At 36.7% G+C, this 14,058-nt stretch overlaps 1 protein-coding gene across 7 annotated transcripts in view; it reads right to left on the bottom strand.

Annotated features, from left to right (window-relative positions):
• LOC105483759 (ATPase plasma membrane Ca2+ transporting 1) overlaps positions 1-14,058 on the bottom strand; it is a 117,901-nt gene that overhangs the window by 68,076 nt on the left and 35,767 nt on the right. The gene's annotated exons all lie outside the window — the stretch shown is intronic.

Genomic DNA, 14,058 nt, shown 5'->3' with positions numbered 1-14,058 from the left:
GGACTGTATCCAAGCCCAAGTTCTTTTTAATATTATACTTGGATTTCTCTCTGCAAATCTTTCATATGGAATAGCGCCTGAAAGGCCAAAAAGCATAATAGATCCTTTAATATTATTATTTCCTGTAATTCTCATTGGCCACTCTGTGACTCTACCATCTTCTGGCTGTCAAAAACTATACTCTATATGACTTATCACATGTCACCACCTCAGGTCTTCCTTTGACCCCCTATCTAAAGAAATTCTCTACTCTTTTGTTTTCCTTGCCCAGTCTTATTATTACCTAAATTTATCTTGTTCATTTGTTTATATGTTATTTTTTTCCCTCCATCTACAGTACTAGTTCTGAGGGTACAGTTTGTCCATTTCTACATCTTGAGAACCTAAAACTGTACCAGACACATGGTAGACACTCAGTAAAAGTCTAAGGAATGAATACATGCATTACATTTATTTCTTCATCATACTTTCAACTCCTCCTATTATTCTAATCTGACTAAAGATAAGCTTTCTTCTCCATACAATCACCTCAAAGTTAACATGCCCAATGATGGACTCATCTCATTCACTCATTTAACAGCTCTGCCACCACCATTATACTTATCAGCTCAGCTAGGAATCTTAAATCATCTTTGATTCCATCCTTTCCGGCTTCAGTCTGTTACTAAGTTAATTCTACCTTTGAAAAGTCTCTTCTGTATATAACCCCCTTTCTTCCTGATCTTCAAGTTCTTCTACGCAAATTAGAATCACTAATCCCTTGGTTCTTCCTCATTCTAATATCTCACACATACAATGTCCTGAGCATTCTGCTGCTACATTTAGTTTTTGAAATAGGCATCATGCCACTAAATCTAAACCTACAAGATGAAAATGCAGCCCCACTGCTCATGACTCTCTTGCTCCATTTTACAGACTCAACTTCTTTCCACCTCAAGCAATCTACCTGCACTCAAAAATATTTTTTAAATGTTCGATGATTAGAACTAGAAAAGATTAGAATGGCCAATGCAATAAATCTTCAGCTATGAAATTGTTATGAAGATGTCTGTAATCATGGTATATGGTCCTCATACTTCAGCATACATCAGAATCACCCGGAGAATTGGTTAGATTGCTGGGCCCCACACCTCAAGCATTTTTAGATTCAGGTAGATTAAGGTGGGGCTCAATAATCTGCATTTCTAACAATTTTGGGGGTGAAGTTGATGCTATCAGTCTAGGGAGCACACTTGTGAGAACAACTGAACTGGAGAATGGGCTAAAAACTTAGAATCTGTACCAGTGAGTTCAGGATGGCTAGGTGAGAAAAGTTTTCTTGCCTTATTTGCAAAGACGTGATAGTTATAGATTCTGCAAGACATTTTCTTGCATTGCCTGCTTCCTCCCACTTCACAAATCCTTATGCTTGTCTAATTATTACCAATTTTACTCATCTCCTAGGCAAAGTGGGTTCCCTCCTACGCACACATCAATTATTATAATAATCCAACTTGAAAAACTGGAGAGGGTGGTTATTTGATAATCTCCTTAGGTTTCTATATCCAGAGTCTGTTGGCCTGAACATCACACTAACCTTAAAACAGATTATTATTTAACAAATAAAATAATTAAGATAAGTCTGTGTGTTGAGGGCATGTTTGTTCATCTGTCCTCTGGTTTCCACAAAGAGGAATTTTCCTCAATAACTCCTGGCCTGCTACCTCATCAATCATCATGGATGTGAAATGACCTGCCTGGTAAGAGATTTTGCTAGAGAAACTAGACATATGTAGCTTCTTCACCTCTGCCTTCTGTGGGGAGCCAGATATCTGTAGGACTCACGTATTCTGGTTTGAATTCTTAGGGGCAGACCCCAAGATTTAAAAGCCCACTGGAGTGGAGGTAAATAATTGCTTAGTTCTGGGTTCAATATTAGAGCCTTGTTGTCACACAAAAACCAAGTCATCCATTCCAGCTTTCAGAAGTAATAAAACTGATTTTTTTTATTCCTATGTGCCAATTTGTCTTCTCTTCACAGAATTCAAGCAGGAGAAAAGACTGTTATTCATTGAATGCCTTTGAATTCCTCAACAACAGGGATACGTAACACAGCTAAGACTGGAACCTATATCTACTATACAGCCTCCACTTTACGTCTTCACATTTAATAGGTCAAAATGGAAGTTTTCGTAGGTCACAAAATCATGAAATAACACCAAATGTACCCATTTATACAATAAATCAGAACTGAAGGACCACTGTCGTATTTGCTATTTGCCACCTCAGCATCCCTTTCCCTATCTTTCAGCAATAGCCTCACTTTTCATTTAGGAATCTGTGCTTCCCCAATGCTCAACAGAGTCTGAGCAGAGTTCCACGCCCATTCCCAGATATCCCCAGCAGTCATGCTGATCATCAGTTCTGGAATGTGCATGTGACCTAACAAGAGCCAACGGGTGGTAACAAGACTTCTGCTGTGACTCTGGGGCAGACACTTGTTTATTCTAATTGAACTTAAATCTGAGAGACACATGAAGAGCTACTGTGGTCATCTGATACCACAAGGGGAAAGTCTCTGAAAATGGATCCAATAGACAGCACGTGGAGCAGAGAGAGAGAGAGAGAGAGAGAGAGAGTGAGCGAGTGAGCATGTGCTTGTCAATCCTGGACATCAGTTGAGCCCCTGGGTCAATCAGTGACTAAAGTTTGTCCTATCACTGATCTTTTCCATAATTTGTCAATAAATGCCCTTCCAGGGTTGAGTCTTCTACTACTTTGCAAGACACAGAGCTTTGATAAGCACATGATTATTAATCATGCTCAATTCCCTCACTGTTTAAAGAAAAGGAAGTCCAGACAACAGCACCAAATGCAAATGAGCCACTTTCCCAAAGTGGACCTATTTGAATTACCAATATCCTGCAAATTATACAGCAGGTTGTTGTCTATTTCTAGATCATCTATAGCTCCTTTTACTATTTTCTTTACCTACTCTTCCATTCATCTACTTGGCTGATTGACAAAAATACTAAGGACAATAAAAAAGTGTTGCTTTTCACTTGTTAGCTACAACATGACAATCAAGTGAGACAAACACTCTTTGGGACTGATATACAACAGCAAGCAGAACATCTATTTTGCTTCTCTTTGTTCTCTAAAAGAATTTTATCTACTATTTGAAAAGTGTAAGAAAAAATGTTAAGTGGAAGCTGAGGCCCAAGAGGAGGGAGATTTTAAAGAAAGCACATGTAGGCCACTTGGCTTACAAAATTTAGCCCAGAATAAATGTTGTCTCTGAACAAACTACTGTTGGTAGTCTTTGAGGTATTACAAAACACACACACACACACACACACACACACACACACACACACACACACACGAAGGTAGCTGAAGACTGGAGTTGGGCAAAAATGGTTACAATATTCAAAAAGAACAACAAGGTGGATTTTTACTGACATATAATCTTTACTGTGAATGGGTAGGGCCTTAGAAAAAGACAAAAGGATGATTATATCCTAGTAGTTAGTAGAGCTCATAAAGAGACAGGTTGGTTAATAATATAATTTCAATCAATTCCTTCCTTCATGAGGTCACTTTACAGATCAAGCAAAAGTTGTGTGAAAGTTATCCAGACTCAGCCGGGCGCGGTGGCTCACGCCTATACTCCCAGCACTTTGGGAGGCCGAGGCGGGCGGATCATGATGTCAGGAGATCGAGACCATCCTGGCTAACATGGTGAAACCCCGTCTCTACTAAAAAACACAAAAAATCAGCCAGGCTTGGTGGCGGGCGCCTGTAGTCGCAGCTACTCGGGGGAGGCTGAGGCAGGAGAATGGCATGAACCTGGGAGGCAGGGCTTGCAGTGAGCTGAGATCGCGCCACTGCACTCCAGCCTGGGTGACAGAGCGAAACTCCGTCTCAAAAAAAAAAAAAAGATTTTTAAACCTAGAGGAAAAGAGAATCAGTATACGATTTGATATACTGGAATAATTTAAATGTTAAGTCAAATTTTGATTAGTTTTACTACATGTCTCAGTAAAGTATTTAAATCCAAAACTAGTATTTACAAAGGGTCTTAATCCATGACTGGTTCTATATGAACACAAATTATTGATTTAGGGTTTTTAAAAAATCTTCTAAAGATAAAGACACTTTATTTTCATTCATTTAATGAGAATATGAAGTTTTAAGTTTCAAATTTTTAGTTCTTTGGTGTTTAGAAGTCAATGTGTACCACCTCATACATTAATATCAACTTTGACCTAACTCTACACAATTAGAGCTTATTCCCTGGACCCAAATAGACTAATACGATACCTTAATCAGAGTAATTACTGATTTTTTGGATTAAGCAAGTATACATTTTTATAAAAGTTACTAAACCAAAATCAAAATAAAACACTATTTTAAAAAGACTTTTCTGTTAAATCATGGTCACAAAGTAAAGAATCCTAGAATTTAACATCTAAAGGGATGCTGGAGATCAAATCCAATAGTTCATTTTATGGCCATTAAAACCAAACACTCATAATGGTCTACTTCCAAAATGGATAGAGATACTTATAAAATAAAGCAAACATTAAATACTCACAAAATCATTAAACATGAGAGTAAATAGCTGCAATTAAAATCGCAGGATAAACAATATACAAGTTTTAAGGAGGCTACTACTATCAGGGAAATAACTGGCACTGTACTTTAAAACTGGTACTGACACCCTAACCATTAGATGCACCATTTGACTGACAAAGAACTAAAAAATAATTTTTGACTACAGGCTTTCAAAAAAGAACTCAAGAGATCTCCATTTTCATTGTGTGTTTTTTATTTTGTGTGTGTTTCTTTCTTTAACATAAAATGAATTCCACTTCCTTTACACACAGACATAGTTACAGCAAGAGCGATAACTAGCCTACATAGCTGTTTCTCACTGTGGTTGCTATGGCATTTTATTGACAGTGACAGCTACCTCATGAGTTAAAAAATCCAGGCCTACCCCACCCAGTCCTCCTAGATAGCCGCAGTGATTCTCAATCAATGTGGACAATCTGAAACTTAGCACTGTAAATGTCCTATAGAAGGTTTGGATAGTATACTACATAACTTAGCCTAAATTTATGGCCCATTACACTGAAAAGTTATTTAAAGGCAAAAAACCGTGCTTTATCCATCTTTGATCTCCATATCTTATCAAGAGAGACTAGGATCTTTTTTTTTTTTTTTTTTAACACGAGACTGGAGTTTTATTATTACTCAAATCAGTCTTCCAAAAAGACTATGATCTTTCAACCTTCTGATGTAGTCACTTTCTGCAGAAAGACAATAACGTTTTACCTGATTCACACCCTAAAAATTTGAAGTCTTTCAACCATGATAATTTACTGTAAACTTAAATATAAGTGTTTGCATGTAATATCTCACTCTCACGGTGAAAGGAGCAGATGGTCTATTATTATACATATCAAAGAGACACTACAAGATTAAGAATGGTAGAGTTTATTCTACAAAGTTTTGGTACATTCAAATTATTTCATTAAAATGTTTTAAAGAAATCAAGGAATGACTCAAATTTAAATTTACTCTTAACTCACATTTTTCACGGGCTTAAAGAAAACATACATACTCACATAAAAGATCATTAAGCCTATACTGCTTGTTTAGAAAAGTAATTTATATTAGATGAGTAAAGAATAACATATAAACAAGAGTAAATTCACCAAACAAAATTTTAGTTTTACAGAGCTGATAAAGCAGAAAATAAGCATTATCTAAAATGCCTGATTTATTAGTCTCAAAGGACTCCTAAATACCATTGCTGTGTCTGTGTTGACTAAAATTAGTCCTACTCCCCTAAGTAACTTACTTATCTAGTAGACTCTTCCAGAGGCAGAGACTAAGTACAGTGCTTTAAAGGGCAAGTTACAGCAGTTACAGCTGCTGTCAGTTATAAACTTGGCATGAACACTTTAGCAAATCTCTCAGAGTGGGAAACAACTAGATTAGAATAAGGAAGGCATTAATTTGTTCTTCTATTATAGCCTTGATCACACAGCTGCAATGATTTGTTTACCTCTCTGTCTTTCCCAATGAACTGTAACTCAAGGGAGAATCTGTGCCATGCATTTTTTTTTTTTTTTTTTTTTTGAGACGCAGTCTGGCTCTGCAAGCTCCGCCTCCCGGGTTCACGCCATTCTCCTGCCTCAGCCTCCCAAGTAGCTGGGACTACAGGCACCTGCCACCTTGCCCGGCTAGTTTTTTGTATTTTTTTAGTAGAGACAGGGTTTCACTGTGTTCGCCAGGATGGTCTCGATCTCCTGACCTCGTGATGCGCCCGTCTTGGCCTCCCAAAGTGCTGGGATTACAGGCTTGAGCCACCGCGCCCAGCCGCCATTCATTTTTAATTCCAGCACTGTCTGGAACATAGAAGGTACTCTTGAACCACAAGCTAAAATAAATTTGGAAAACAGATTTTACAATGGAAGCAACCACAATTTAAATAGCAGAGCTAAACAAAACTTTCTAACACTTTGTTTAAAAGAATACGTTAGGTGTTAGATGAGTTAAGAGAAAGTCACAGCATTCAAGGAGTTTTCAAACCATCTTGGTATGCCAGATATATTATAGCTTTCCTTTAAATCCTTTTAGACAACAGAATAAGTTAAAGGATATTTCAGATTTTAAAATGAATTACACGCCTGCTACATGGCAATGTTTTTTAACCAGGGTCTTAGATTCTTCAGGGTATGCAAAGAAATAATACTGAATTATAATATTTCATACAGCCTGAAAGAAATAATACATTTATTTGAAAAATAATTTGTTAGGGTTATCTATGCTAAATAAAAATCTGCCAAATAAACATGGTAATAAAGTTGGCAAGTAGGTCTAAATACTAATAAAAACAATCTTACCCAGTAAAGACCATTTGGTGAAAAAAACACTTAACTCCATACCTAACTATCATCCCCTCCAAAATTTGCTGTTTCTACACTATCTCCCACTCATAAATCAACCTATTACAATCTAGATTCCTCTTTTATGCTGCGTTGAAACTACTCTTCCAGGTGACCACTGACCCCTTGTGTTCTTAAATCTAATGGACACATTTAGCCCTAATCTAACCAAACCTACTAGCAACCTTTGCTACTGCTAATCACTCTCTGACTATTGAAATGTTCTGCTGCCTTCATTTCTCTGATGTTTGACTCTTATTCCCACTACACTGTCATCTCTAGCTGCTTGTTTTCACTTTCCACTGTTTGTCCCTTTTTCGAAGGAGTCAAAAGGAGTCAGCAGGGAGGGGTTGGATGGCACAGCAGCCTTTATAATTGTTTTCATCTGTTTTTAGTAAGAGGAAACGAGATTCGTTTATTGATAATAATTTATTTGCATGTGCATTTACAGGGCCTATTTATTTTGTTTCTCTCATATTTCAGAATTCCATAATTCAATTAAAATGATGAAACCACACTGTAACAGTCTGGCTCAGTGAAAGTGTAAAAAAAAAAACCACCCAGTTTTCTTATCCTAAAGGCCCAAGCACAGCTCCTGTTTCCCACAGTCTTTAGTCTATAAAGAAACATGCCAGCCCAAAGCAGAATAGGTGACTCGCCTCCCTCCCTGGGGCTGTTAAGATAACTATTTTGGCTTTTGATAGCTGTCATTTTCAGTACAGATTATAAATTCATGCCAACAGAGTACTTAATTAAGCAGAATATATGATAAAATTTTAATGTGAATGATCTCAAACACAGGTATCGTGAACTATAGACATTTTTGGTCTATGGTCAAGTCAACTGGTATCATCTTATCCCAAACATTTATGATACCTGTCTTTTGGGAGGTTGGTCTAATTTTGCAAGGTTATACTTACAAAACAAAAAACAATCCCTCTGAATTTACCAAAACCAGAACAAATTTAACAGTTAACACACTAGAGATTAGTGGTTCTTAAACTTCAGCATGCACCAGAATCACCTCAATCACCTGTGAAAACACAGATTGCTGAGCCTCATTCAGTAGATCGAACACTTCATGAGACTGTCTAACAACTTCTCAGATAACAGTGATGCTAATGCTACTGGTCTGGAGAGCCACTACTGACAATAAGTGTAGCCTCAACCTTGACTAGGGAACAAACTGCTGAATTGTCATCTTGATCCAAAAGTTTCCTCAAACAAATATAAGCAAATTACTCATGGGTCTTTATTATGCTATTTTTTTTTTTTTTTTTTTTTTTTGAGACAGTCTCGCTGTGTCGCCAGGCTGGAGTGCAGTGGCACAATCTCAGCTCACGGCAACCTCCGCCTCGTGGGTTCAAGCGATTCTCGTGCCTCAGCCTCCTGAGTAGCTGGGATTACAGGCATGCGCCACCATACTCAGCTAATTTTTGTATTTCTAGTAGAGGCGGGGTTTCACCATGTTGGTCAGGATGGTCTTGATCTCCTGATCTCGTGATCCCCCCGCCTCAGCCTCCCAAAGAGCTGGAAGTAGAGATGTGAGCCACCACACCCAGCCTATTATGGTATTCTTGATGTGCATGGATAACTGAAAGCAGACTACTTTCTAAAAACATTACTTGAGTTGGTACTTTTTTTGTGTTTTGATTTTTAGTACCAAGTATACTAATATTTTTCCATTTAAGCCTTATAATACACAAATATACATAAACACTGCAAATAATTTATTTAAAAAATGTGGAGACTCATATTGATACATTCTGAACATATGTTAAATTACTTTAAACACCTAAAAAGTATTAAATTTTTAAAAGTTTAACAGAGAACTTTAGATACCTACCTTCTCTTGCTATCCCACAAAATAAACTACTTTGTTTTCTCCTATTCTATTGTTCTATTTAGGCATTTTAGAAACCTTTCATCTTTACAGTAAGTTTCCCAGTAAAATAAGCTTTTGAAAAGCTCAAAAAATAAAGTTAATTTTATATAATCCTGTGCAGTTTACCAAATATAAGAACATACTATATCTCCAGTTAAATATGAGAACCAAATGTTCTATCATTTTCCAGTCTCGCTGGTGTTGAAATTTTCAGCTATAGTCAAAGAAGAGATTTCTAAATTAAAACTGTGTTTTTCCTTCTGTTCAGGAGCTAGAAGGCAACATGAACACTTGAATGTCACACCAGCTGCTCTGTCGGCCTACTCAGTTCTTAAGAGCTTCTATCCTGTCAATTCACAAGAACCTACACTTACATGCTTAAGGAAACAGGATGCTCATTATGTCACTGAAAAGAGCTCACAAAAATAAAGTTGGCAATATTGAAAGAGGCATAACTCTTATCTGTAAATTTAACATGAGCTTTCTGTTTTCTTAATTAAAAACTCTAGATTTCAATAAGATTTATTCCAGTTCTTCACCAACTGAATAGAGAATTAAGGGAAGAAGGCACTTTCCCATTTATTTCTTTTTATTTATATAGTTTGATAGTTGATGATCTTTTGCAATTTCCAGCTGTGATTATTAAAGAACAGTTCAGTAAATCAATACTCACTTTTACAAAACATTTAAATAATCTGGCTGGAAATTAAGGTAAATTCTATTTTAAGAAGATACCAGACAAGAATTTATTTGTGGTTAACTCACCAAAGTGCAAAGAACATGGGCAACAGGGAACTGCTGAACTGTAACTCATTCCATCACAACATGATGATCCTTCAAACTCTCTGGTTTCACACATTCCTGACCTTCATTCTAAGACTTTGATCTGTATTCTCCACCTGCTATTTAAGGGGAGGGCCACAAGTTCAAACTTATCATCCCTTGGAATTGTTCTATTTTCAAAATTTCCTCTCCAGTGAACAACTTATCTCACTTTATTTCTCTTCACTTCTACTGAACCTTATGTATACATTCCGACCTACAAGCTCAAAGGTAGTCAAGATCCTTTCTAATCAACACTTGCCTCCCTAAAAATGCTTACTTCTCAATGGTCAGCGACTCCAGCTTGGCTCTTATGTCTCACTTGCTCTTTATCCTCCTACCACCCATCTGGTTAATTAGCTACCCCTGAATAGACATACCATCTGGCTGAGCAATGTTGGTAAAAGTTTAAAAATTGAGTTCTTAGTTCCATCACAATTTTTTCTCAGTCATACATGATCCACGGACACATCTCTAACTTCCTGTTATGTTCCTCTTTCAATTCCAAGACTTTCTTAAATTACTCTAGCTCTTTCCAGGGTCCTCAAGTCTGCTCTAAGACCTTGCTTCCTTGATTGCTACACTGCAAGCTACCACCACTTCCATCCCCTTTCTCTTGGTTTCCTCACTTAGACTAGCCAGTATTCAGATACATTCTATTACATAAAAGACCATTTTTCTCTGTCCACCTCCCCGCCACAGGAAAAAAAAAAAAAAAAGTCTCTCCTGGATTTTGATAACCCATTAGGCTATTCTTTTCTCCCCCCTCCTTTTATCCCACTTCTTAAAAAGGTCTATTCGCAATGCTTCTTCCTAATGGACCACTCTCACCTTGACCCTGACAAACTGGATCCATTCTTTAGTCCACACACTACTAAGATGGCTCTCTATGAAGAGCCATCTTCTATTAATGCTTCTATTAGCCATCATCTATTAATGATCTCAAACTTTGTATCAATCCTCATCCTCCTCTATACTTCTGTGTCATTTGACAGTACTGTTCCCTCCTGTCCATTGTATCATTTACTTATTCTCACAGGTCTCTTAATTCATCCTCCTCTGCTCACATTCACCCCCTTTAAAAATCTTTACCACACCTTAAATGAGGGTATTACCCAGGGATCTCTCCACAGGCCTCTTGGCAACTCATACCATATTATGGCCTACATCTACCACCTTAATCAAGTGCCAGGCGATGTTCTGTTAACAGACATTTCTATTTGAGTATCTTGCCGTACTTCAAATGCAATCACCAATATTAAACTTATCACTGTCCCCCAACACCTGTTGTTCTCCAAAGTTCTTACCAGTCCCAAAGGTATCTGAGTAAACTCTATGTCCAAGGCTCTGTCTTCAAACAGTTTACAGCCTAAATGAGGGAGAAAGACAAGCACACTAGCAAGTACAATTAAGTGTTGTACACTGCTGAAAGAAATCATAGGTGATACAAACACATGGAAAAACATTCCATGCTCATGGACTGGAAGAATCAGTATCGTTAAAACGGCCATACTGCCGAAAGCAATCTACAGATTCAGTGCTATTCCTATCAAACTATCAATGCCATTTTTCACAGAATTAGAAAAAAAAATCATTCTAAAATTCATATGGAACCAAAAAAGAACCTGAATAGCCAAAACAAACAATTAAGTGTTGCAGAGAACATCACAAAAGATATGGTGAACACAAAATGTTAGCCAGGTACATGACTTCAAGAAGAGCTTCACTGTCTAGGATGTATCTAAATCAAAGCAGAGTAGTGCAGGGCTGGAGAAGGGGCTAAAAAACTGCAGTGTGAATGACAGTTTAATATAGCTGAACACAGGAAAACAAGAAGGCAACACAGAAAAAAGCTGCTACCATGTAAAAACACGTTACCTATTTGTACCTCTGGAGGTTTTCTTAAAACTTCATCTTCTCAAATACAACTTAAGCTTCCTGAGGGCAGAGCAGTAGTCACAACTCGTGTTCTTTTATAGCCTCTACAGAGGCTAACAGATTGCTTCACTGTTTATTAGAATAAAATTTACACTGCAAAAGATTAATGCTATTAAAATCCTCAAGCTCTCCTAACAGAAAACTAAAATAAGATAACCAGCACACACATAAAAAAGAAATATAACTAAAACTCTGGGTTGTTTTTGGACTGAGGGAGAAAAAACATACAGTTTTTGTCAAAAGCTCCTGACTTCCTAATTCTTTCTGGTAACTTTTTAATACAGGCAATTGAAATTATTTTATAAGCCTAAAGAGAGATTTGCACCATCTTTTGATAAGATGTTTCCATTCTTACCAACTGCAAAAGGTAAAATGAATCAACCAGGGAGATAATAAGGAGGGATTACTTTCAAGATGGTGATGGAAGCTGCACAGCATCTAGCCTATAAACATTTCCCCTCTCACGAGGTTTTCAACAGATCATACATGTAGTAGATCAACAGAGGAGGTACTGATACTGACAGCTTCAGTATGAATGTCATGTTCCAAATCAGCATCCTTTCTCTCATCCATTTGTTCCAATATAGCTCTTAGATTTCCCATCTCCCTTTTTCTTTCTTTGGACAAGTTCCAAGTAACAGTCTCCTACTGTCATACTAAAGAGTTTTCCCTAATGAACGCTAGCTGATTCTCTTTGCCTTTCTATTAACTTCTTCAAGGAACAATTAAAATGCTCCTTCTACTCTGACCCCATGGCATGGAATTAAAATATATATCTATGCTTCTATAATCTTTTTAAGCTTCTATAACACATTCAGTATGTACTGCATTTTCTTGTGTACATAGCTTTCTTCCTGATTAAACTGTAAGCTGAGGGCAGGATGGTCTTGTTCATTTCTGTATCTCCTAGTGACCACTCCAGCAACAGTACCTTGCCCACAGAAACTGCTCAACACAGGGTAACTTAACTGACCTGGAGAACATGTGGCAATGATACTGAAGACAAACAGATGTCCTTTAGCAAGGCCCATCTCAAGTGCCAGCAAAAAAGATTGTCAATCCCAAAGCAGCAAAGATTTTTTTCAGCACTCAAGAGGATGCCTGACCTAACATGAAATCATAAATAGGATGATGAGAGGTCTACAGCTTCTTAGATTTCCTCCCAGCACTTTCTCGTACCAGCTGAGTGACCCTGAACAATTTACATAGTGCTTCAGCTTCCTCATTTGTAGAATAGGGATATCACCCCCATCTCATAATTTTTGAGCAGATTAAATGAATTACCACACGAAGTATCTTAGAATCATCCCAATGTCTTAGAGCTAGTGCCTGGCACTTTAAATAATAGTCAATGAACTGTATAGTGTATATTATTAAGTGTAATAACTATGATAATAATTAACAGTAATATTTTGTTTCTAATAAACTCCTATTTTGCATACATTATAAAATGCTTAAGTTAGCTTGGTGATATAGAAGGCACACAATATATATTTGTTAAATAAACAGAAATATTCAGTTCAGTATATGAATGTGATGTCCTTACATATGACATCAACTAGTATTTAAGAATTAAAAAGCAAGAGGGATGTATTACATATCTATAATTTTATAACTGCTGATCTCCAAACCAGAATGGTTGACTTTAAGAAGAAAAGGAGAGTGACACACCAGTGGGAGAAAAAAGTTTTCTTCTCACAATTAAAATCAGATGATTAACTGTTTAAGATTCTTAGAGATTTAAAAATAATGACTAGGAAACTACGAAATTGGAAAACTCCTTGTGACACAATATTCAGGGGGAAAACACAGAAATGTACCTACCTAAAGACAGATATAATCATGTAGAATTGACATACTGTAAATGGACAAGAACCAGAAACAGGAGGGGAAAAGGAGCTAATCTGTCAGAGGAGCAATCCAACAGATTCTTTTCTAAATAATAATAAAAATAATAAATACATTTAAAATAAATAGAAATAAATACAGTTTATTTCCTAAATGCAATGGATGTTATGTGCACAAAATAAAACCAAAGTTTTTATTTTTTTCAATTGTTAGGCATTCTGACTTTTTGTAGTTGTTGTTTTGGTTTTTTTTTTTTTTTAACTTTTATTTTAGATTCAGTGAGTACATGTGCAGGCTTATTACCTGGGTATACTGCCAGATGCTGAGGTTTGAAGTATGAAAGATCCCATCATGCAAGTATTGAACAAAGTATCCAACAGGCATTCTGACTTTGATCTATCAGCATTACACTGAAATTCTAGTACAACAGAAGAAATCTGCCAATCCTGGTACTAATCCACAATATCCTTACCAAAGCTGTGAAGATTTTAAAATTAATGTTTATGTCCTAGGATATCATAAACAGAATGTATACTGAGCAGCAAACTTTGGCTTAACACTCAAAAAAATTAATAATAAACGCACAACGTAAACTATCAGTTAAGGAAGTACAAGTAATCATTCACC

Source organism: Macaca nemestrina, chromosome 10 (assembly GCF_043159975.1).
Source record: "Macaca nemestrina isolate mMacNem1 chromosome 10, mMacNem.hap1, whole genome shotgun sequence".
NCBI lineage: Eukaryota > Metazoa > Chordata > Mammalia > Primates > Cercopithecidae > Macaca > Macaca nemestrina.
This window is presented reverse-complemented; position numbering and strand designations above follow the sequence as displayed.